Genomic DNA, 24,699 nt, shown 5'->3' with positions numbered 1-24,699 from the left:
TTTGCTAACAGATCTTAGGTCACTGCTCCTTTGGTAAGCAAACACAGGTGTTTGCTAAACAGATCATGCAATCTTATCACTTGTAAACATTTTTCAGTGATTAAGTGTGCTTTTTTAAAACTTTTGATGATTGGGTACAGTATTTTATTACAAATACCAATGGTAGAGATTGTGTAGTCTTTTTTATGTCCAATAATTCTTCTTTAGTTTTGGAGTTAACTTGAATATGTGCCTCTTCAAGTTCTTTTGTAGAGTAATCCCACTCTAAGAATCTTTTGGTCATTCTTGCAAATTCCTTTTTACATTGATCTTCCTCGTTGACTATGCGCTTCACCCTAAGCAATTGACCTTACGGAAGACTTCTCAACGTGTTAGGTGAATGGAAGCTCAGAAGATGTAACAAATTGTTACTGTATGTGGGTATGTGATAAGTGCTGGTAAGAATGTTTGGTACAATGGGTTCAATGTATTTATCTCATAAATTTACTTCAGAGTTGCCTATTTTGTGTGTAAATTGGATTCTCTCATCAATGGCATTGAGATATTCAAGAAAGATGTTCAAAGTTTTAGTGGTGCCTTTCCAAATCAGGAGCACGTCATGTGTATACCTTCCCCAGTACTTAATGTATTTGTGCCAAACAGGGTGATGTGTTATGTACTCGAATTTGAGCATGAAGCTGTTTGCATAGGATGGTGCCATAGTGGCTCCCATTGATGTACTGGTTATTTGGAGATAGTACTTCACTTTGTGCTTGCAATATGAGTTTTGTAAAATGAATTCTAGTAAACAGATAACAAATTCCTACACTGCGCCCACCCAATCTTCTTTGAGTAGAATCCATTCAATAGCCTCTAAGCCCATATGATGGGGTATGAACATGTAGAGGCCTTTGACATCCATTGTTACCAAAATGTCATCCGTTTCAACTGCTAGAGAATTAAGGATAGTTAAAACATGGGTGGTATCCTTGATATAAGTGGCATGCTTTTTTATAAGTGGTTGTAAAATGATGTCAATGTAGATACCTAATGGCTGAAAGATCCCATTGGTTGCTGATACAATTGGCTTGCCTGGTGGTTTCTCTAACGATTTAGGGAGGAGATAAAAACATGGTACCCTGGGATATAAATTGTAAAGGAATTTCTTTCTTTTTATCATTTATCCATTTGAGATCTTCAGCTTGTTGCAATAGTAGTTTAAGGTTCTCTGAGATCTCAAGTGTAGGATCATGTTCAAGTAAGGAATATGTAGTTATCGCTCAATTGTCTTGTGCATTCAGGTTCAAAGTCCTCAATGTCCATGGTGACTAGTGCCCCTCCTTTATCCGATGGACGGATCACTATGCTAACGTATTCATACAAGTTTCTGAAGATTGACATATCCTTTTTATTAAGATTACGATAATTGGGTACCTTGCACGTGATTTTCTAAGGTCATGAAGGATGGTTTCATGGACAACATCTATAGTGGATGTGGCAATGGAGGCATAAAGTTGCTTTTACACCTGTTCCCTTTCTTCATTCTCTTGGTTTTTTGTCATTCTCTTGGTTTTGCTGTTCTGGTGTTTCCAGAGTAGAAAAACACAATTACAAATGAATCTGAAAAGTTTGATTTTGGTATTGTCATGATTCCTGCCCCTCATGTCCCCAGCCCTCTAAGATGTCAGGCTGGAGTCAGGCCACGATCAACTACATGGCCCTCAAGGGCCTCTCCATCCCTCCAAAGACCCACTTGGAGTCAGACTTGGCGCTTGTGGCACCAGACTCACTCACTCCCATAGGATAACATTGGGGATTGGACTTGTAGTGCATTGATGGGGACAAGATGGATGCCCCCACACATTTCGGTTCCCAGAACTGCATGTGCGGTCTAGTCTTTTGGGTGTGGTTCAGCCCAGATACCCCTGGGATACCCAGAGACTATTTAAGCCACACCCAGGCTGAGAAACATGCTTTGCGTTTTCTGCACCTGCAGCGTGACACTCACCATGTTCGGATCGGTCTCCAGTAGGCCTGTATCTTTCTTCTGCGCTCAGCTCCTGCAAGAACAAGAACACCATTAGGAACAGCCTTACCTTGTGGCGCTTCTGCCCATCATTCATCGCTCCTTCTGTCCTGCTGGCATCTTCGGCGGTGTCATTCCCATCCCGGTACGCCGCTTCCTAAGGAAAAGGGAAAAGAACAGAAAAAAGGCATTAGTAAGCATTCTGCAAATCTTCGCTTATTTTTAAATATTGTACGAGCTTCAAACGCTTACCTGAATCCCAGCCGCTCTGGGGGAACTCTGTCTCCGGAACTTCTCATCCATCTGAAAGAGGGAAAAGACAATCCAGGTTAGCGTGGAGACATCTTGAGGCGCCGCATACTGCGCTTACCCACCACATTTGTTCTTCATAACCAGCAATCACGCTGAAAACGTCGCGGCACCTAAAAGACACAGAAAAAGAACTCAGTTCAATGCAAATACGAAAGGGGTGCATCGCGCTCTCACTCACCTTCAGCGCTACTCATCTCAATCTCAGCAGCACGCCGCCATCCCCGGACGCCGGCCATCATCTAAGGAAAGAAAGGAACGAAGTTAGACAACTGTTCAAAAGACTCATTATGCTTACCTGTCGGACTCTTGCCAGTGAAGGAACTAGGCAGCAAGGAGCCCGCATCAATCAACGTGCCCCTGCGCTGAAAGCAGGGCGGAGAGCACACTATCCAAGAGGTGAGCTGTGGATCAAAGGGAAGGGTTGGACCCCGGGGAAGAAGGGGTTCAAGCACACAGAGACAATAGGGAGTAAAACTCTACCAATCCTGTGTTTCAGGCCCAGTCTCCAGTCGAATAGCCTCCAGGCAAGGGGTCGAGGTTGTAAGAGGTCAGAACAGGCTGAGTGACATCCCCATGGAAACCAGTTGAGCGTTACAGGTATTGGATAGATTGAACCTACTGTTCTTTTGGATAGGTTGATCGCTAGATTCTCCTTGACAGATACTTGTTCTGAATTCTGTCTGTGCAGGTGTTTCCTCCTAGCCCCCACAGTTCTTTTTTTCTTTTGTCCCTTTGTAAAAAAAGTATCAGTGGGTTTGTGTTGCCTTTCCATTTGCTTATCAGTTGTACGTTGCTGGTTTGTTTGTGGCCTATCCTGGTCTGAGTTATTGTTTTGTCTTGTGCTAGGACCTATGATGGATGTTGAATTTGGTATAGCTCGATTTACAGAAAAAAATAAATTTTTGTAAAGAAAAAAATATCATAGTGTCTCTCTGTTCACTGTATCTATTCATCCAAGTGCATACTTGTTTATGTAAATAATCATATGTATCCCATTTCAATTGGCATATTTTCTTTTTTTCTGTTGTTGAAACTTAGTTTATTGTTGTTGGCAAACAGTTACAATATTATGAGGTATTACACATCTAAGTATATCACAGTACTATAAGCAGCGTGAGTACATCTAAAGATGGCACACTTATTCACAATATTTCACCCGATGTTCTTCCATACGTACTCCCACCTCTAGCTTTCACCACCAGTCCTGGGTCATACCGCTGGCGTTATGGGCAGGAAACTGCAGAATTCCACCCAAATACCCATAAGCCTATATGTTACATGCAACATTGTCACAAATAGCTCCTCACAATCGTTAGCCCACACCAAGTCCCTTAGTGTGAAGAATCCGACGAGATTCCCCCCAGGAAACTGGTCTGGGACACTTCTCATGTGGTCAGGGAAAGGCAGGAGCTCTTGGATCCTGACCCTGGTGGTGGCATACTGCGGGAGGATCACAATGGGATTTGGGGGGCAATCAGACCAGTAAGACTGTGAGGAACCGCGTTTTAACTTTCCGCTTAACTCTACCCTTTTCATGGCCTTTTGCCATTCCAAAGAAGTAGGAAAAATCAATTCCTCTGAAATGGACTACATGTACCAGAATCTCCCAGGGACTGTGAAGAAGAAGACTGAAGTGGCATGCAGGAGTCTAAACCAGGCCAGCCATCCTAGCTTTTGGCAAGGTCAGGTAATTAGTTTTAAGGGAGTGTACCTGAAACCAACTAACCCACCTGAGGGACATAAAATGCTGCAGCGGGGACGAGCAGTAGAATGCGATCGATACAAGACTGGTCTGTGTTGAAGCCAAGGTTACAAGCAGCAACATTGTATGTCGAGCGCTGGAACGAACGTTGTTAAAACATGTGTGATAAGAGACACGAGTGAAATAAAACTGCTGATGATTGAACTTTAAAGCAAGCTACAATGCCTTTGATTGTGTGGTCCGGCACCGAGTAGGTGCTCAATTGAAGGTCTCTATAAGCTATCCAGCTGAGAAGTGATAACCGTAGATACATTTGGTCCGAGCCCGGCGGAGGGAGACCAATTTCAAGAGAACTAATAAATGTGAATCAAAGTGGTCCTGCGACAAGTCAAGTAAAATCATGCGTACAGTCGAAAGTCTTCGATTTTGATGAAATAGGGAAAGTTTGTAAAAGTATGTGAATTTGGTCTGAGCCAGGCAGAGGGAGACCAATTGAAGGTTTTGTGTTAAAGTGGGTCTGAGTCTGGTGTAGGGGGACCTGGGGTGACCAGTAAATCACCCAAGAAGTTGTATAAAGTGAAAATCCTGAGAAGAAAGGAACTTTACTCTTTTGTTGTGTTTCATCAGGCCCTCTGAGATAATAAGAGACTTTGAATGACAAAGAGACTTTGGCACAGAAGACCCTGATGTTGAAGTCTTGAACTGCATCCTCGGGCTAGAGAAGCCAGAGAGTGTGCTAATCTCGTGTGTCTCCTTGTCCCGTGCTTAAAACGAGGGGAAGGAAAGCCAATGGCTTGAATATCCTGACATATAATTTCTTGAACACTTTTCTTTTGCATAAGATTGTTTCCCACACTATTTGTATTTAGAATTAAGGATTGGCAATAGGTTTATTAGTATAGGCACTTTTATTTTGATACAACACCACTAGGACTACGTTATTATTATTTGATGGTCGTAGCTTGCTCCCATGTTTGAATTTAGGATTAGATAGAAGTTTTTCAATCCCAGTGGAAATTCAATAAACACTCTTGAACTGTGATCACTTGTGTCTGTCTTACTGTTTGATACCATGCCTTTCTTACACTGCTCTAGTTTGCTTTCTTTCACATAAACACCCAAGCATTTGTACTTGGCAAACTGTGACTTGAATACCAAAATGTGTGTTTTGTCAGTATTCAATTGCAATTCCAAGGTCCCACAAACATCCAAGAATACATCCAAAGTTGTTCTTAAGCCCTGTGGTATGGTTGACGGTATCACTGTGTTTTCAGCATAGAATAAAGCTTGGTAGCTGACCTTACCCGTCTTGCGGCTATCCATACACCTCTTACCTAGAGCCTTGATGAATGTAAAAGTTGTGGAAGTGGTTGAAGCTGAACAAAGAGCAATTATAGCCAAAGCCAGTAGACCAAACCCTGTTAAAGTAAATACAGCTAATTTAATAGGTGACCACCATTACCTTTGAGTCGCTGAACCTGTTGTTACCCCAGCATCCTCTAATATAAGGGTGACAAGGTTATCCTAGGCTGAAAGAGTGGCACTACAGCTTTGGAGTAACCAGTGGAGAAAAATGTGTAGATGAAGATGGGGAAGGGAGCTGGGTACTTGTTAAAAGGAACTGATTTACGATCTGCATAACTGAGACTGTTTTAAGCTAAAAAGAAATAGTCTGGAAGCTAAAGTCAGATTTTGTGGTAGCTGCCAGACGGAAAGGAAAGGCAAAGAGGCTGCCCTTTCTGGCCATACAAGACAGAAGAGTGCCTTGCCAACCTGTAGGGGTTGAAGAATTCTTGTTGGAGTTAGGTAAAATTAGAAGTTGCAGTTGCAGAGTTAGAACTGTGGGCGCCAATACTTTTGTCAGAACTGTAGCAGTTGAAAGTGATAGATGCAGAAGTCAACTGTGGGGCAAGGGAGCCTGCTCGCACAGTATCATTAGTAGAAGGGAGTTGCTTGAGAGAGCGCAAACCCTAAGTAGAAGCATCCTGACAAACTGTATGTAAAAGATGCTGTAGAAGTTGCAATCAGAAGAGTTGTTGTTAAAAAGAAGTGGTACTTTTTGTCTTCAACTTTACCCATTCTTTTCTGGAAAGAGGTTATGCAGGAATCCAATTGGTGCTGTTATGTTATTTGTGGAACTTGGAAAAGGAATCTTTTCATCAAGCGACAAAGGAACTGTTACCAGTGGATTTTTTTTTTGTGTGAAGTTTTGTTTCTTTGGAACTTTTCAAGACTTTGTTTAAGACTTTCTTTTTCTTTCTTGGAAGAAATTGAATTTGGGACGTTTCTTTGGGAGCAAGATCTGCCCAGGACAAGTAGAAGTCATCCAAGACATTGCTTGTTTGGTAACCTTTTATTTATGTTGTTTCCATGTTGTTTTGAATATTTTTGTTTAGTGCGAAGGTTTGTTTTTTGTATGCTAGGAGGTTTTCCCTTACATCCTAGATTATGTAGGGAATACCCTGGCAGAGTCGATTTAGTTGGGGCTTATTTTCTATGTTTGTTTAAAGTAAAATTCCGAACCTTGAGAAAACTAAACACAGTTGTGAGTCTCATATTACACATCCCTCACATGAAACCCTTCAAATCTACTCTACGAGTTAACGACTGTGGAGTACCACAAGGACCCTCACTATCACCACTGTACGTCAACATCTACCAGACTCTGTTAATCAGGATTTTCAAAAAATACAACATCACATGCTACAACTACGCAGATGACACTCAAATCATCTACAAAATTAAAGACACACAAGCCAATCACTCAACCCTAGTAGAATGTGTTAAAGAAATCTATGACTGGATGAACACCAACAACTTAAAAATCAACCCAGGAAAGACACAAATCATGATTATACCCAAAAATCAAGAAAACAGCACCTACCCCTGGCCGGCAGAACTGGGAACTACGCCCATCTAAGGTAGTAAAAAACCTGGGAGTCCTAATGGACAATGAATGCTCTAACCTTAGAACCACAAGTTAATGTGATAATTAAGGTATACTTCTTCCTCCTTCATTCAACAAGAAGAATCCTACCTTTCCCCTCCTTCACCCACAAAACACTGACTATCGTCACCCTCATTATCTCAAGAATCGACTACGCAAACAGCCTCTACCTCGGGATGCCTGAACACCACCTGAGGAAATTGCAATGCATCCAAAATGCAGCAGCTAGACTCCTCAAACTATCCAGAAGAGACCACATCACTCCAGCGCAAAAACATGCTACACTGGCTTCCAATCAAATATCGTATCATGTTCAAAACCATGTGCATAACACACAGAGCAATCAGCGGACAGGAAGCAGAATTTCTACAAAAGAAAATAACAATCTACAAGCCAACAAGACTCCTTAGATCAAGCAATGAAATCCGCCTGGAACCAAATCCGTACGCCAGGAAAAAACTAGGTGGCTAATCTTTCTCCCACCTAGCAGCAAAAACCTGGAACAACCTCCCAAAAGAAATAAACACCAAAGACCATCTAAAATTCCGAAAACTATAAAAACCTGGCTCTTCAACACCTCGAAAGCAAACTGAAACGACTGAAACAATCAAACAGGAAACACAAAACTGGACTGACAGAATATATGATTCCACAGACAACACCCAGAATCGACTAAGTCAAACCCCTCAAAGAACAAGAAAAACGATGCTAGGTGGAACAGAAAGTGAGCGACAACCACATAAGGACAGTACAATGACAAACAAGCCTAACACTACCATTAACCTTACCAACTAAGAAAAGGCGAAGGGTACTGATGTAGGTCGCAAGTAAACAGATCTGAAAGGACTAGGTTGCAGCAACGAAAAACTGAGATAAAAGGGGCGGCCGAACACAAAATGGAAACACAAAGAGTAGCTGACCTAACATAATGACAGAAAGATGACACAGTCTTATGCTGAAACCTAATCACCGAAAAAAAGACAACCATCGCTAAATCACAGAGGAGACCGAATAGGGTCGTGCATTTCTCTTAACAAGGCTACTAACCATCCCCCAAAAAACCTACTAAAAAACCTCACCACTCCTCATTCACCTCTCGCCAAACAAAACCACACCTCTTAAAACTCCAGCATCTCGCACGCACTTCACCACACCGCAGCAACAAACACACCACACAGACCTACACACAACAGCACACGACGGACTCAGAACCTAATACCACACCAATATGCTCGGCGAACGGTGTTAGCCGAAATGAAGCTGAAAATTCAGCATTTGCAATTGCACAGTGGGATGATTGACCATCAGTCTCAGGATATCGTTTATTTAAGTTTACCCAGTGTGTAGTGTAGTCTAGTCATAATTTTAAATTGGACAAATCCTTGATGAGCGTACACATTTTCCCCCACGTTTCATCAGTTATTTCCAGTTCTAGCTCTATAGCCCATGGTCTCTAGTTTTGACAGCCTTTACCAGGGTTTCATCTGAGATCATCTAATATAGGGAGCCTAATATTTTACGGCAACCGTATGAGTTGGCTATAAAAGCTACACAGTAATGTTCGGGTGGTTCGATTGGGCATCCCTCTCACTATTTTGAGAGTGCTGCCCTCAATCTATAAAACTGTAAAACCTCGATTGGGGTACCTTCGTGTCCGTCACTCCACGTCTGCATTGCTAAGAGTTGGCCTTCAGGAAACAAGTCCACTGGTGCGCCATACCCCAAGCCTTCACAATGTTTCTGCAGGGCACTAGCCCAAGTAGGGGTAAGGCAGAAAACCTTCAGATTGACAGCCATTTATAACCGGGACGAGTCGCGCCAGTTTTTAGAAATAAACGCTGCCATGCAGTGAGTGTTCTTTGTACCGGGTCGTATGTACATTTATCCTTGCAGTCCCCATTAAGGGATAACATTCCAAGTTCTGCCTGATCTATTGCTGAACGCTGCAGCGTGGCATGTTCTCATGCCCAAACCAAAAGGATGCAAATTACGCTTGGGCAGCCACCCAATAAGATTCAAAGTGTGGAGTTGCAAACCCTCCTTTGCAATATGGCTGCGCAATGTCCTTACCGCATCGGCATGCCACAAGAATTCAGACATTTTACCATGTATGTTAGCAAAGTAATTGTTTCCCAGATAGCTTGGTACATTAAAAAATAGGTTCAGTCCTTTGGGAAGAATAATCATCTTCATTAGAGCTTGTCTACCAGCAGCTGAGAGCAGCATGTGTGTCCATTATTTTAGCTTTGCTATAAGGTATTATTAGAGTGTGTGATAGTTCTTGGTGAGTAGGGCATCTTTACCTCTAGTGATTGTCACCCCCAAGCATTTAATTGGTCTGGTGACCATTGTAAGGGATATGTACCATGTGGTCGTATCGTAACTTCTGTGAGGGGGGGAAGATGTTCGGTTTAGTGTTATTTATGGTGAAGCCTGAAAACTCCCGGAAGTGAGTGATGCCCTTTGATTATAGGGTATAGGTTCATCTGGATGTCTCCAATATATAAGACATCATCAGCATACAAAGAGATGAGCTCCAGGCATCCAGTAATTTGTATACCATGGTGCCTGTGATCGTCTCTGATTAAATCTGTTATGGGTTCAATCGCTGGGGCAAATAGGATTGGTGATAGGAGGATCTTTATTGGGTCCCCCTTTCGATTTCGAATGGTTCCAAAAGTATGTCGTTTACCAGGACTCTGCTGTTGGCCGGGAATACAGCAGTCTAATGTGTTCAATCATCTGATTGCACTGTCTGCACTTGGACAATGTGCTAAATATGTACTCTCATGAGACCACATTAAAGGCCTTCTGCGCAACTAATGTGACCGCAACTGCAGAGGCCTTAGCAGATAAGCGAGCCAGTACATTGAACACCCTACGTATGTTCAGAGCCGTGGATCTGCCAGGGATCAATCTTGCCTGATCCTGATGGATCATGTGGGGCATCAAGGATAACAGCAGTTTGCAATAATTTTGACGTATATTTTAGCGTCAACTTTCATGAGGGACAGTGGTCTATATGACCCGCAATCGTGTCCAGGTGTCCCTGGTTTCAAGAGGTACTGTTCTCATGGCCTCGCGCACAGTCTCTAGCAATACAGAATTGATGAGAGATTGCTCCCAGACCTTCAGTAGGCACAGGCCCAGAAGCGTCCTGAACGCCATATAGAACTCTGCAGTTAGCCCGTCCAGATCAGGGGCTTTATTTCTCGGGAGTTCGCTTATGACCTTCATAATGTCTTTGGGAGTGAACGGGGTATTAATTTGGCCTCTGGCACCCTCAGAGAGTGTGGACATTGAGACTTCATGTTTAGGCGTACCAGCGAGGTGTAGTGTTTCATAACACTTTTGAAGGATCGCAGTAATCTCAGGATCTGCGTAATGCACCAATCCCTAGTCGCCCCTGATATTTGTCACCTGTGGTGGGCCTTTTCCCCAATGCAGGTGTTGTGACGGGCCCCTACCTGGTCATTTGCACTCACCATACTTCCTGGCGGATGCAGGTTTTTTGCAAAGTATTTGGTCTCTCTTCTCTCTGCATGTTCCCTAAAGAGCTCAAAGTGTAGACGTATCTCAGCCAGTGTTGTGGGGCTCGGTGTGGAAGTGTAATTATTTTCTAACTGCTTGATATCTCCTAATGGTTTTATTATTTGGACATCGCTATCGCCTTTATAAATGCTTTAAAGGGATGCAATGACGTTCCATTAGAGACTGTGCCGTTATCATTATGGTTGTGGAGAAAGTAGTGTCTTTGATTTGAATCTCCAGACCAAAGGGTTAGGTCGATGAGGTTGAATGTCTGTCTGCAGCAGTATGGATGAATTGTCAGAGTAAGTACGTGGGTAGATGCCTGCGCTATTGACTTTTCCCAGTAAGCGTTACAGCAGTAAGAAGGGGTCTAATCCAGAGCCATATCAGGTACTGTGGAGAAGTATGCAAATTCACAGACTTGTGGGTTTAGTGTCCGCTACACATCAAAGTTCTAATCCATCAATTTCATGTAGCAGGGTACGTGCTGCTTTTTAGGGATCAAATATAGTTTTCATATCACCCCCCATATAATGTGAAGTAGTGGGTATGCTTCCAGCAAGTTAACTACCTTCATGAAGAATTCTGGATCACCAGGACGGGGCCGTATGTGTTCACAAGCATTAGTTCAGTATCCTTTGGCCTACAGTATATAATAACTTCTCTTCCATCATAGTCTACTTGAATCCCCAGCAACTGAAATTTGAGCAATGTATGTACTAGTATAAGCACTCCAGTAGTCAATTGGGACGAGTAGTTCGTAAAGAATTGTTAGGGCCCCAAGAATTGGTGAAATTATTGTTAACCTCAGATGTGGCGTGAGTTTCCTGGAGGAAGAAGATATTTATCTTGTGCCTATTGAAATAGGCCATTATTTTCCTAGATTTGGATTGACAGCCTAGCCGTCAAACATTCGAGCTTAGTACATGAATAGTCATTTAAACTGGTTCCCACAGTGGTCACAGTGCAATTCGGTCTTTTTACCAACCATGCCATTCCTGGCGCAACCCATTACAAAGCCTGCCATGTTCGCCAGCACATTATTTTTAAGAATAACCCAGGCCCCCTCAACACCCACTCAACCCACCCTCATCCCCCTCCCAAACAGAGTGATGTCATCCCTCCCACAAGTAACACAGCAAATTCCCCATGTAGCTCAGCAACCCAGCATAGGGGGGGAACGCTTTTGGTTGCCACTTTAAGCCCACATTACTAGAACCATCCCACTCAAGTTCAAGATTTAGAGCAAAAGATAGACACTGTATGTCCCAAGTGAGGTATAGGACTAACCCCATACATATGTAAACATAGATCTCCCAAACATGCCTTTTAAACCAAAGCAAAGACTTGTATTAGTATTATGTTATGCACATTCAGCCACAGGGTGAGCTCTGCTCCGCCACGCCCCCCCGCCACGGTCAGTGGTCTACTCTGAGCCCTGTCGGGCGAGCCCCGAGGGAGAGAGATGTTGGCTTCAATAAAAGCAATGGCTTCCTCTTAGAGTGTAAAGAAGGTTTTGCTCCCATGCTGGATCCTAAATCGGGTTGGAAAGAGCACTATGGCATTGCAAAGTCTCTCAGCAGTTTTTTGACACTAAGAAAAGACTTCCGCTCCAACTGAACTGCCGTTGAGAAGTCCTGGTAAATATGAATAGTGGAAGACTCAAAGAATAGAGATCCTCTTTGCCTAGCTAAGCGTAGGATTTTATCATGGTCCCTGTTAAGTAGTCGAGCAATCATTGGTCTCAGGGGGCTCCCGGTCTAGGCCTCATCGTGGGTGTTCTATGGGTCCTCTCCACTGCAAATATACAAGTAATGTCTTTTGGTGTCAAGATATCTATGAGCAGCCCCTGAACAGTCTCCTGTATGGGACCCTGGCCAATCCTTTTAGGCAGGTCCACAATCTGGATGTTACTGCACTTAGAGCATAATTCTAGATCATCACATTTTTGTAGGGCGCGTTCAAGCTCTTTAGTTGTTGCAGCCATCTGCGACTTAAGTACAAGGATTTCATCTTCTGCCATTCCCATTTGCGATTCCGCTTTGGTTACTCTTGCGCTTTCATGCTCCATTTTGGCATTCAGGGTACTGATGTTGGATGGTAAATCATAGAGTTTACCATTTATTTTTTTATTTTATTTATTTTGATTGGCTGAGAAATATCAACCTTACAAATTTTATCAAACTTACAAAATTATTCACAATAATGATTATGCACAAAAGTGTCAACTCTACACACATCATATAAAAGATAAAAAGAAAAAAAAAAAGTTCATCGATACATTTCATATTACACCAACAAAGACAATTACACAATGAATTAATAAATAGCTCACAGTATACAAGGAGGAATAACTGCATTAACAAATTGAACAAGCGCATTTACCATTTATTGAGGCAAATCTAGGTTCCTTATTGTCATGGATTTGGCAGAGATCTGATGATTCCAACTCCCGAGTGCCCGACCCACCAGCGACTTCCGCTATTGATTCCGCTCAGGGCTTGTTGGTTTGGCACTTGAACACCTTAAGGCTGCTCTATTTTTTGAGCCCCCTCTGTCTTTCGTCATGAGGGCCCGGCATATGGGAAAGTATCACCCAAAGCCCCACGTGGCATGTAAATAAAGAGTAGGTAGGATCCGATTAAACAGAGTGTCACTGAATGTAAGGAGGGTTTGACTGCTAGGGTGAGAAGATGGGAACGTGAGAATGGAGTGGGGTCCATGCAATCATAACACTGATGGTGGTAACTTTCAGGCATCTCACTCCACTGGGGTGAATGCAGAGGCTCTCCGGTGCCCCCTTTAGCCAGGTCAGAACCTCGTAGAGAAGTGCTAGTTAAAATGTGAAGTAGAGTGCTGCAAGGTTAATAGTGTTCCAGGGCCCCCTTCCCAGTAGTTGATGGTACATATAAACACACAAGCAGCCAGGGCCGAAGTCCTTCTTCTAGTAGTGTCAAATACTGTGCCATGGCTGTTCTTACAAGTGGGGAGGCGAGCTCCTTCCTACGAGCACACCACCCGCTTCAGCATCCTTACCAGAGTGTAGGCGGCTGTCAGGATTAGTCAGGCGAGTACAAAGGCAGCGAATATGGCAAGGGAAATGTGCACCCAGGAACTACGACTCAGGTATGCTAGAACCCAGGAGTGCAAATAGAGTGTGACATCAAAACCAATACATGAAAAGGGATGTGGGGTAAGCACCTGACCGCGAGGAAAGTCGGCAAGCGCCTTACCCCCAATTGCTGTTACAGGTACTGACAGCGCTAAACCCACGTGGAGGGCAAGCAATGACAGGATCTGTGTACTAACACTCTTGATGGTATTACATAAGGGAACTTAAGAACTGTACTCACGAGGACGAGATAAACCTCTTGAATGTCAGCTAGCCCACGAATCCTGTTGAAGAAACTGGGACCCCGAAAGGCTAGAACAGCAATGGAAGGAAAACTAAATACCTAAATGGGAATAGTGTTTGCAAAATAGTGAGGAAAACATAAGCATTCACACAGGAGCTAGCTACTACCGCACACCACACCTAATAATCAAAGGGAAAATAAATGCAGAAGTGCAGTGGAAAACATGGAATGGATCCTCTAGGAAGTAAGGATCAGGAGTAGGGAAAAACGAAATAACCTATGCAAACTTCTTCCTACCCCTCCAAGGAAAAGACAGGAAACTAAACTAAGAGGAAGGCTAAGGCAAATGGGTAACAGCAGCAAAGGACAGAGTCAAAGAAATATAGAACACAGACAAACTGGGCTGCATCTAAAAGGGGAAAGCACTGAAAATTGCTGCCTGCAAACAGAGGAAGACAAAAAGGGAAATCAAGGGAGCAGAAATCAATTAGCGCATGAATCCGAAATTCAGGGCGGAGGAAACAAGAAAACGGGAACAAGGAAGTAGGTACAAAGGCAAGGAACCAGGAACCAGGGACTAGTCAAAAACAGGAACACTGCAAACGATGACCAGCGCTGGACTGAAGTGAGACTGAGGCTTTTAAAGCTGTTTAACGAGCACACGCCTCAGGTGTGCTGACTGCTGCACCTGCAGCCACAGGTGTTGCCTATCCTCCACCCAACCTTGTCCTGCAAGGGTGGAGGTGGAGCAGTGGGCCAGGCATTCTGGGAAGCACAGTCATTTGGTTAAAGAAGCATGTTGGCTGCCAAAAACCTGGAATGGATCCGGAAGGGAAGTAGTTTGGAAAATAGGGATTTAGCGCTCCCAATTCATTACAGCACTGTGGCATTAGGTTCGGAGGAAATGTCCAGCAAGGAATAAGCCCCAAAACATGCCCCCAAGTGGCGGGAACGGGAGCGAAGGGAGCGAGTCGTGACAGCGGCCCCCTGCGTGGCCTCAGCACTCCCGTGCCCATCATGCAGCGGTGGCTGGCTGCGTATTCAACATTTCTGGGCAGATCGTTGGTATTCTGAAGGAGGCAGCACTAATGGATTGATGCAGGTGGGGACCGCAGTTCAGTGCGACACCCGACAATGCAGGGCATCCGAGCAGTGTCGGCCCAGCAGACTCTCTGCAACCTCAGTGTTGCGTGTCTCGCCACACCGGCACACCTCAGATGTGTCTGCACTGTCACGGCAGCGGCCTCCGAGCCCCTCCAGTGCCACACTGGCCAGTTCATCACAGATAGCAGGCGAGTGCATCCTCTCTGTCGAGCCAGCCAGGGCCGAGCTCCCCAGCGTACAGCGCTCTGGTGTCATCTCCCAGGCACAGGGACAGGCCCCAGTCCCAGTCTCCACTCAACACTGCATAACTCTGCCAGAAGGGCATCCCAGAGCACCAGCCCACTTTAGTATGTTGGCTGCAGTTTCCTGCAGGTAGTGCTGAGGTACAGTGTTCTCTCCGCAGCAGTATATTCGGACAAAAGCATTTAGGAGTGGATGGCAGCATGCAGCTTCAGCAAGAGGCAGCCATTTTGCAGCCTGCTCAGCAGCGCTCCCACATATTTTTTATTTTCAAATTAAGATCTTTAACTTTCTTTGTTGTTAATGTCCTCTAGGTGATTTCCTCTTGCCCTAATGTAGCTGTAAGTTCTATTTTAGTATTTTTACTTTCCCTAGCTATGTGATTTAACTGTGTTGAAAACTGCTGTATGGTAAGCAAAATAAAATTGAGTGAGCACTTGATAAGGGTAAGTTCCCACTTTCTCACAGATTCTTTACTATATGCATAAAGTAAGACGTAGTGGCATGCGCAAGCCTCTTGGTATCCTCTGTACCCTGTACTATTTTGTAAGAGTTGAGGCATGTAATTTTCTATAAATCTCCTTCAGGACTAAATATTCCAATTGTTAGATTCTTTTTGATGGGCCCCACTTTCATTGCTGTGTCCAGTCTTCTGAATTAAATTTAATATGGCCTCTGCCTCCTGAGTTGAGAAACCTAAAGTTTCTGCTTTTTTGTTTGTGATGTTGGCTATCTTGCCATATGACATCTTTTCATGTGCCCTCACCTAAAATGATTGCAGAAAGAGATACAACATAGATTGTGCAAACAGCACCACTAAAAATGTATTTCATAATGTTTTGCCTTCTGGTGGTATGACACTTTTAAACTTTGCATATCATGTTGATCCCATTTCACGTAGTCTTGCCCTTGCACATATTGCTTGGAGTGGCTCGGCACACAGCATCCCTTGCACTCTTTTATGTGCAAATCCTTTTCTGTGAGAGTAACTAAAAATATGTTTCTTCTGTAAATGGACTTCTTTGAGGTTTATCAAACTCAAGAGTTACTGGAATTCCATGCCCTCAAGAAGCAAGTAAAAACAGTTCTTTCCACATAGCACTGAGACAAAGTCCCTTGCCTAACTCTTAGGACATCTAGTGCGATGCCTACGGGAGCTGGGTGCTTCCCAGACTTTGTGGATTATGGGCCTTGCAGTTTTACTGGGTGCATCCCCTGCTCACCCTCACTTAGTCCCTAGCCTAAGTCGGAGGACTGTCACTAGCTACAGACTCTCTGTAAGGGAAACAGGTCTTACACATTGGAATTATGGTATCATTCTTTCCCCTGTCCAGGAGCATTTTCTCAGAGCAGATGAAGTTTCAGGGGCTATAACAGAAGGAATAGCTTTAGCGAAAGAACTAACCTCCTTCTACACTGTTACCAGTGACCTGCTCGGATATCCGTGGTACCCCACAATTTTCTATGGCACTTGCACAGCGAGCCAGTGTACGCATCTGGAGAACGCCACATTTTCCTTCGGCACTCGCACAGTGAGTCAGCTTAACAAACTAACTCCACATTTGTTTCCCTGCAGCATGGAACCCAATAACTCCCTTGGGGGAAATGGTGAAAAGTTTAAAAGCGTCTTTACTTTGCTCACCATCCTTTACTACTTCTGTAGAGTGCAAGCACCTGCTTCATGGCATTTAAAAGCAAGAAAAATGCTGCGTACAGGCCATGCCCCAGCATTCCCACAGTTGATCGGGGTAAAACCCAAGACGGCAAATACTTGGTCTGGCTCTAAAACCCACAAATCAAACATGGCTGAATCATTAGGAATTGGCTATTAACACATCCACGGGTGGAGACTCTTGTAGAAAACACTGCCCATGTAGAGGGGTTACAGGGTTATAAGCCCAGTCTCCAAGTCAGGTAGTGTGGTTATTTGCAGAAAGAGCTGGTGGCAGAGTCAAGGGTGAGTTGGAGTACAATGATGGAGTTTGGAGAGAGTGTAGAAAGGAGGCAGCTGGGCATGAGGAGCAGAGGAGGCAGGAGGCGGTTGTTGGGAGAAAGCAGGAAGTTCATGAGGTAGAGTATCTGGGTTGGTGTGGACTACCTGGAAGCTTGAATTTAGCAAGTTAGTTGCTAGCAAGATCAAGAGGTAATGAACAGGCACGCGTGGCACTAGGCAGAGTGGGAGGATAAGACCCTGAAATGAAGGGAACAAATACATGGTGGGAGGAGGAATGGCTGTGGCATTGAGGAACAGGATCAGAGCAAAAGTAGATGGGTTGTGAGGAGGGAAGAACCCTGGACCATAAGAGGCAGAGTTGACAAGGGTGTCTCAATTTCGCCTGGGGAAGACAAACCCAGTTGGCTTGTTCTAAAAGTTGAAGAGAAGCTCCACTGGCATCTACATCTGATGGCGGAGACTCAGTATAATCTATAGGACCTGCACTAACGACCAGAAGTGATCATATCCTGCCATCAACCAGAGATAACTAGGAGGAAAGAGAGTTCCTTTGAGAACTGCTAGTGAGGGGGAAGAACCAAAACGTTTGTGAGTTAAGGAAACCCTTGCAATGTTGGAACTGTTTAAAAGAGACTGTGCTGATACTTTAGTTTGAGTTGAAGACCCCGGAGAGAGGACGTTTTGTGTTAAATAAATCCTCTTTTAACATGTGCTTGTGTTCGGCCTCTTTGTGTACTCCACTTGGCATTATGACAGCACTCATTTCTAGTATTCAATGTTGCTCAGTCTACTGAGTTGGGAGAAGGACTCTGAATCAGCTACCAGCTTGCTCATGCAACCCCTGTCCCAGGAACGAGCCCAACAGAATAAGTCCTGAGTTGTCTGTGCAGCCTGGCATCAGCATCAACATGTGGTGCTCAAGTGACTTTACACTAGGACAGTGGTCTGCAACATTTGGCCCGCAGAAGTTTTGGACTACACCGCCCACTGGCACTAGTCTGCATAATCAATGGTGAGGGATCAGGGGAGTTGAAGTGTAAAACATCTGGGGCGCCAAAGGTTGCAGACCCCCCATGCGCTAGGGCTTACCTTGCAATACTGAAAAGCCTTTTAACCCTGGTTCGCGCCCTGGTGCCATTCAGGCCCAAGACTTAAAATTCCTCACCAGGGGTCAGGGAACCCTTACATTGGAATTGGCCACAAGGTGTTCCACAAGCCCTATGCTGCTCTTCTTCACAAGCACAGGAAACACTGGACAGAGTTTACAGGCTCTTTAATGCACAGTGCCATTTGATTATGCTCCCCACTATCAAGTCACCCAATACCAAAGCAATCCACTACTATGCAAGAAGTATAGTGACTTGCATGCTTAGACCTTGCTCTGCTTCTACTAATACTTACTGCACAAGATATTTTTTTTATGTCCATAGTGTGTCACCAAACTATGAGCATATGAAGTACTCTTGTATGTCTATAATAATGGCCATTAGCGAAATGGCATACGCTGTCGAAGGCAGTAAGGACGCAAGACAGATCTCAGATATTGGGAAATATTCTCTTTTTGCACCTTTCCCTCCATAGATTTTTATGGGACCCATTATTTTTGCTGGTTTTTTAATCATTTCTTCACTTTTGTAGGACAGTAAAGCCTTCTTCTTTACTTCGCATGCCTGTTTCGCTCATTCTTATGGCTCTGTTTATGAATTCTTGTATTTTTGCAATTTATCACATCAGCTTACAGTGAAGTGCAGTTAGGATACTTTGTGTCCTTATAACTTTTTCTATAATGGCATTTTGGTTACTTTGACAATGCGCCTAAAACAATTTGATGCTGCAGTGTGATTTTTTACTGTTTGCCTAATTTTCTTGTGCATTTTTGCATTGACCTCAAATGGCTACTAAAGGTGGCTAGCATTCTAAGATGGCCGTGCCACGAGAATTGCTCACTTGTTCTTTGGCCATTTTTTGCCTTGGCCTTAGATCTTTAAATAGAACTTCCTTTCGAGGGGATTGGGTCCTCCGACGTATTCCATATCTACGACAGTAATCACCACAGCTGTGCTGCTTCAGAAAATCTTCGGGGTCTGCGTCCATGACGTCGATACGCTGCCCTCAAGGACCTCCTCCGACGGCTGACGTCACTGGAGGTTATAAGTAGGACGCACGACGCCCGTGGCCTCAGTTCCGTTTTTTCTGCGAACGTGTTTGCTTTATGAATCTCGGTACGCCTCGACTCTTTGGAGTTCCTGTTGTTCATCTCGGTTCTTAGAACCTATTTGTTTGTGAAGTTATTCTTTGTGAAGATGTCTACCTCGTCTTCCACACCACGTCCGGGCTTTAAGAAGTGCGGGGACTGTGGGTCCAAGATGTCGGTCACGGACTCGCACGACGCCTGCCTCTGGTGCCTCGGGGAGGCCCATGACACAGATGACTGTGTCGACTGCCAGTTGCTCACGTCCAAAGCCTTGCGGGAGCGCAAGAAGAAGTTATCGGTAGGTAAGGTGTCCAAGCCCCGGAAGTCGAAGTCTGCGGGGCTTTTGACGGACGACTCGAGGGGCGACTCTCCGCGTCGTCGTCGGAAGTCCAGTGGGTCTCGGTCCCGCAGTCAGTCTCGCCACTCCTTGCCTCTTTGAGGCACTCCCGGAAGCGCCATCATTGGTCGCCTTCCCTGTCCTCATCCGAGGACTCTGCCTGTCGGCGGGTCGCTTACCCCACCAAGCATGCGATACCGGAGGAATGGGCTTCCTTCGGGAAGAAAATGTTGGAGATTCTCGAATCTCAGGGCACTGGTCCGTCCACGCCGAGTGGGGTCAGTCGTGATCAACCGAGAGACGCTGCTCGCATGCCTTCGGGCTCGGGTGGTTGTCACGATTCGCGGGAAATCGTTCTCGGCATGCCCGGTCCAGGTCCCGGTCCTCGACGCGCTCGAGACCGAGTGAGTCTGTGAAGTCTTCGTGGAAGACATGGACGCCTGTGGCGCCAAGGTCGTCGACGGACCCTCTCGAGGCTCCGCCTCCGAGGAAGTCGTCGGCGCCGTCGGCGCCCAGGATGTCGAGGGACACGCTCGGGGCTCCTCCCTCGAAGCCTGTGTCGACGCCGTCGATGCTGTCGGCGCTGTGTCTGTCGTCGACGCCGATTCTCTTGACGTCAGCGCTGATTCACTCAACGCCCTCAGCGCCTTTCGGGACTGTGTTGAAGGGGGTACCCCGTGGGTCAGGGGAACCACCTAGGAAGGCTCTGGCCAAGGTCAAGCATGGCTTTGGTTCCAGTTCTGTGCCTTCTTACCACCATCTGGAATTCATTTCAGAGGTGGATGAGGGCTCTGATGATGGCACCGTGCCTGGCGAGATTCTCTCGGGCCACAGCCAGTTTGAGGACCTGAGGCAGTCCCTGCATGATGCTAGTGGGCTGGACACACCTCCGGAGGTGGAGTTTTATAGGCCTGAGACTGGCACTCATGCCGATTCTTCGTACCGGCGACTTATGTCACAGGTCACCGAGTACTTAGGATGGTCTGCTCCCCCAGGGGAGTTTGTTCAGGATGACCTTACGGATATCCTCGACATTGGTCCACCAACTGACCCGGTACTGCCATTCCATATGGCTCTGCAAAGAAGGGTTGCAGTGGCTTGTTCCGGAGAGTCTCCTGGCAGTGAGCAAGTCTTTGCCGCGAAAATACTGCCCAGCCAGTAATGACCCCTGCTACTTGTCCAAGCACCCTACTCCGAAGAGTTTGGTGGTGCAGGCAGCTACGGCCCCGGCAAAGCAGGCGTCGTACCCTACCATTCCTCCTGATAGGGAGGACAAGCGTTTTGACGGTTGGGCGAAAAAAGTGTTTTCTGCAGGGGGTATGGCGCTTCAGGCGGCCAACTCCATTTGTGACTTGTCTCTTTTCACGCACACTCTGTGGAACTGTGTTTCCTTGGCGGCTGAACATATTCCCGGAGGGGATGAACGGGATGGTTTCCTTGCCATGGTTCAGGATGGCAAGGATGCTATGTGTGAGGCCGTTCAGTCGGGTTTGGACATGGCAGATTGCGTCAGCCGGTCCATGGCGGCTAGCACCATGATACGCAGGTTTGCATGGTTGCGGAAGTCGGGGTTTGCTCCTGATGTGCAGGCCCGGCTCCTCAACATGCCCTTTGACGGGGAACATCTTTTTGGCAGCAAGGCTGACGAGAGCCTTGAGAGGTTGCAGACCTCCAAAGCTGCAGCGAAGTCGTTGGGCGCTGCAGTTTGACAACCTCCGCCTTTTCGTCCTAGGGGACAGCAATGGAGGGGAGGTTCTTTTTGTTATTACTCATCCTTTGGTAAAGCGAGAGGAGCTGCCAGTCAAAGGGGCCACCGTAGGAGGGCCAAAGGTGGAAAACAAGGTACTTGCGGTGCCAAGGCCGCTCGGGCTGTTGCCTTTTTGCCCTCAGGCAACGCCGCAGCCGCTTCAGCTCAGTCATGAGGCCATGTCCCATGGTTCGCCGGTTGGGGTAAGGCTGGCGCAGCATCTTGCAGAGTGGCACACCATTACTTCAGATGTGTGGGTTCTGGAGATCATAACCCACGGTTACTGTCTTCCTTTCCGGCAGAGGCCTCAAGACAATCCACCGGGGAATCTCACTTTGAAGAGTCCAGATCCGCTCCTTGTGCAGGAAATTCAATCCCTGCTGGAGAAAGGCGCCATAGAACTGGTGCCTGTAGCGAAGAGGAACAAGGGATGGTATTCCCCTTATTTTTTGATTTCCCAGAAAGACCGGGGATTGAGATCCATCATGGACTTGCGCGGTTTGAACAGACTCCTCAGGAGGGACAAGTTCAAGATGGTTACTCTTTCTCAAGTCCTCCAGGCCCTTCAACTTCAGGACTGGTTGGTGTCTCTCGACCTCAAGAACGCTTATTTTCATGTGCCGATCCATCTGAAGCACAAGAAGTACCTGAGGTTTGCGGTTGGCTACTCGCACTTTTAGTTTCGGGTCCTGCCGTTCGGATTGACCTCCGCCCCGAGGGTCTTCACTAAGCTCATGGTAGTGGTGGCAGCGCACCTGGATGATTGGTTGATCAGGGCGCGCTCTCCCAAGCAAGTCCTGGATCATCTGTCAGTCACCTGCCACTCCTTCCACAAGCTGGGCTTCTCCCTCAACTTAAAGAAGTCCCATTTGACACCAACTCCGAGGCTCCAGTACATCGGAGCAGTGCTTGACACATCCCTGGGGCAGTGTTTTCCTCCCCAGGTGAGGGCTCATCACATTCAGCAAATGGTGCACAAGTTTCAACTTGCCAGACTCTCCCAGCGTTCGAGTTCTTGAGACTGCTCGGCCTCATGGCATCCTGCATTTTTCTGGTGCCAGAGGCCAGGTTGCAGATGAGATCTTTGCAGTGGGCACTCAAGCTCCAGTGGTCTCAGTCCTCCGGCAGGATGTCGGACCGTGTTCAGGTGCCGTCTTCGGTCGCCCGGGACCTTCTGTGGTGGGCCGACGAAGGCAATCTGATGAGGGGGGCTCCATTTTAGCTGCCCTGGCCGGAGGTAACGATCGTGTCGGACGCATCCCTCACGGGATGGGGAGCTCATGCCAAGGAGTTGACAGTCAGCGGTCGTTGGTCTCCGTCGGAGTCCAGACTCCATATCAATCTGTTGGAGCTGAGGGGCGACAGGCTAGCCCTGAAGGCTTTTCTGCCGACTGTGCGAGGAAAGAATGTCCTGATCCTGACAGACAACACGGTGGCCATGCACTACCTCAGCAAAAAGGGGGGGGCAGGGCCACTTCCTCTGTGCAGGGAGGCGATGCAGCTGTGGTTCTGGGCAATTTTCGATCTCGGCAGTTCATCTGGCAGGAGATGAAAACGAGACGGCGGACGCTCTGAGCAGGCAGGGCGCGATCTCTCACGAGTGGGAGTTGGCTCAGGAGATTCTCCTGGAGATCTTTGCCTTTTGGGGGACCCCTCAAGTGGATCTCTTCGCCTCCAGTGTCAACCGGAAGTGCGAGAGGTTCTTCTCGCGGGAATTTCCTCCAAACGGAGCCTTAGGAGACGCGTTCATGGTGGAGTGGTCATTCCCACTGCTGTACGCGTTTCCTCCAGTCCCCGTCATCCCGCAAGTACTGCGGAGGTTACGGAGGTTCGGTTCCCGGATGATCCTCATTGCTCCGGCGTGGGCACGGAGGACGTTGTACCCGGACCTTCTCGACTTGTCCATCTACCCTCCACGTCGTCTTCCCTACCGAGACTATCTGCTCTCACGGGAGGGGGGTTAGGTTCTCCGTCCAGAGGTCAGGTCCCTCAACCTTCACGCTTGGTTTCTGAAAGGTTGAGGTATAAGGATTGGGACCTCCCTGAAGACGTGATGGAGGTGTTGCTTTCGGCCAGAAGGCCCGCAACAAAGTCCCTGTACTGTTGCCGTTGGAGAAAGTTCTGTGACTGGTGCAGGGTTAAGAATGTGGATCCTTTTGCATGTGACATTCCCATGGTTCTGTCTTTATTGCTTTCTTTGGTCCACAGGGGCCTTCAAGTGGGTACCATTAAAGGTTACCTGGCGGCGCTGTCCATAGTTAAGCGCTCATCTGAAGAGTGTTCCTATTTTAAAATTCCTTTAATTTCTCAATTTCTGAACGGGCTCACTAATGTGTTCCCTCCGTCACCTTTCCAGGTGCCCGGTTGGGATTTGAACCTTGATCTCAAGTTTCTGATGGGTGCTCCGTTTGAGCCTTTGCATGCATGCCCTTTCAGACTGTTAACTCTGAAAACGGTATTTTTAGTTGCGGTCACTTCCGCTTGCAGAGTGAGTGAGTTACAGGCACTTTCAGTTAAGCCACCTTTCACTTTGTTTCATAAGGACAGGGTTGTCCTTAGAGTTCGCCCTTCTTTTCTTCCAAAGGTGGTGTCGGAATTTCATTTAGGCCAGAAGGTTGTTCTTCCGGCATTTTATCCTCCTCCACATCCAGGTAAGGAAGAGGAGAGGCTCCATAGGCTTGATCCTAGGAGAGCGTTAAGCTTTTAAATTTCACGCATGTTCCGGGTCAGAGTGGACGATCAGCTCTTTATTGGTTACACTGGAAAGCGTTTGGGACAGGCTGTGACGAAACAGACTTTGTCTCGCTGGATTATTTTGGCTATCTCTGAGTGTTACCACTTGGCGGGTAAGGACCCACTGGTTGGCTTACGGGCCCATTCTACCAGGGGTATGGATGCCTCTACTGCCCTGCAGAGGGGTGTTCTTATTCGCAACATCTGTGATGCAGCCACCTGGGCTTTGGTACATACTTTTGTACGTCACTATTCCCTCGATTCTATCCGGGGGCAGGATCTGGCCTTTGGCAAGGCAGTCCTTACTCCTCAATTTGATTGGGCATGCTAAATTTCTGTTTTCTAAATTCTTTTCCCACCTCCTTGCATTGGTACTGCTTTGGGAGTCTGTCATAGATATGGAATACGTCGGAGGACCCAATCCCCTCGAAGAACAAGTTACTCTCTTACCTGGTAACGTTCTTTCGATGGGATGGTCCAACGACGTATTCCATATCGCTCCCTCCCTACCTTCCCCACTACAGAATTTCTTATGTG

At 46.4% G+C, this 24,699-nt stretch overlaps 1 protein-coding gene across 9 annotated transcripts in view; it reads left to right on the top strand.

Annotated features, from left to right (window-relative positions):
- The window catches only part of ABCD4 (ATP binding cassette subfamily D member 4), a 683,911-nt gene that overhangs the window by 299,158 nt on the left and 360,054 nt on the right, over window positions 1-24,699 (top strand). Inside the window, exon 1 of one of the 9 annotated variants that reach the window (XM_069637626.1) lies at window positions 6,285-6,364. The exons of the other annotated variants lie outside the window; for them this stretch is intronic. The gene's annotated coding sequence lies outside the window, so the exon portion shown is untranslated. Of the gene's footprint in view, window positions 1-6,284; window positions 6,365-24,699 lie in introns of those variants that run through there. 9 annotated transcript variants of the gene reach the window in all.

This window comes from Ambystoma mexicanum, chromosome 14, assembly GCF_040938575.1.
Source record: "Ambystoma mexicanum isolate Mex_15411 chromosome 14, UKY_AmexF1_1, whole genome shotgun sequence".
Taxonomy (NCBI): domain Eukaryota; kingdom Metazoa; phylum Chordata; class Amphibia; order Caudata; family Ambystomatidae; genus Ambystoma; species Ambystoma mexicanum.
This window is presented reverse-complemented; position numbering and strand designations above follow the sequence as displayed.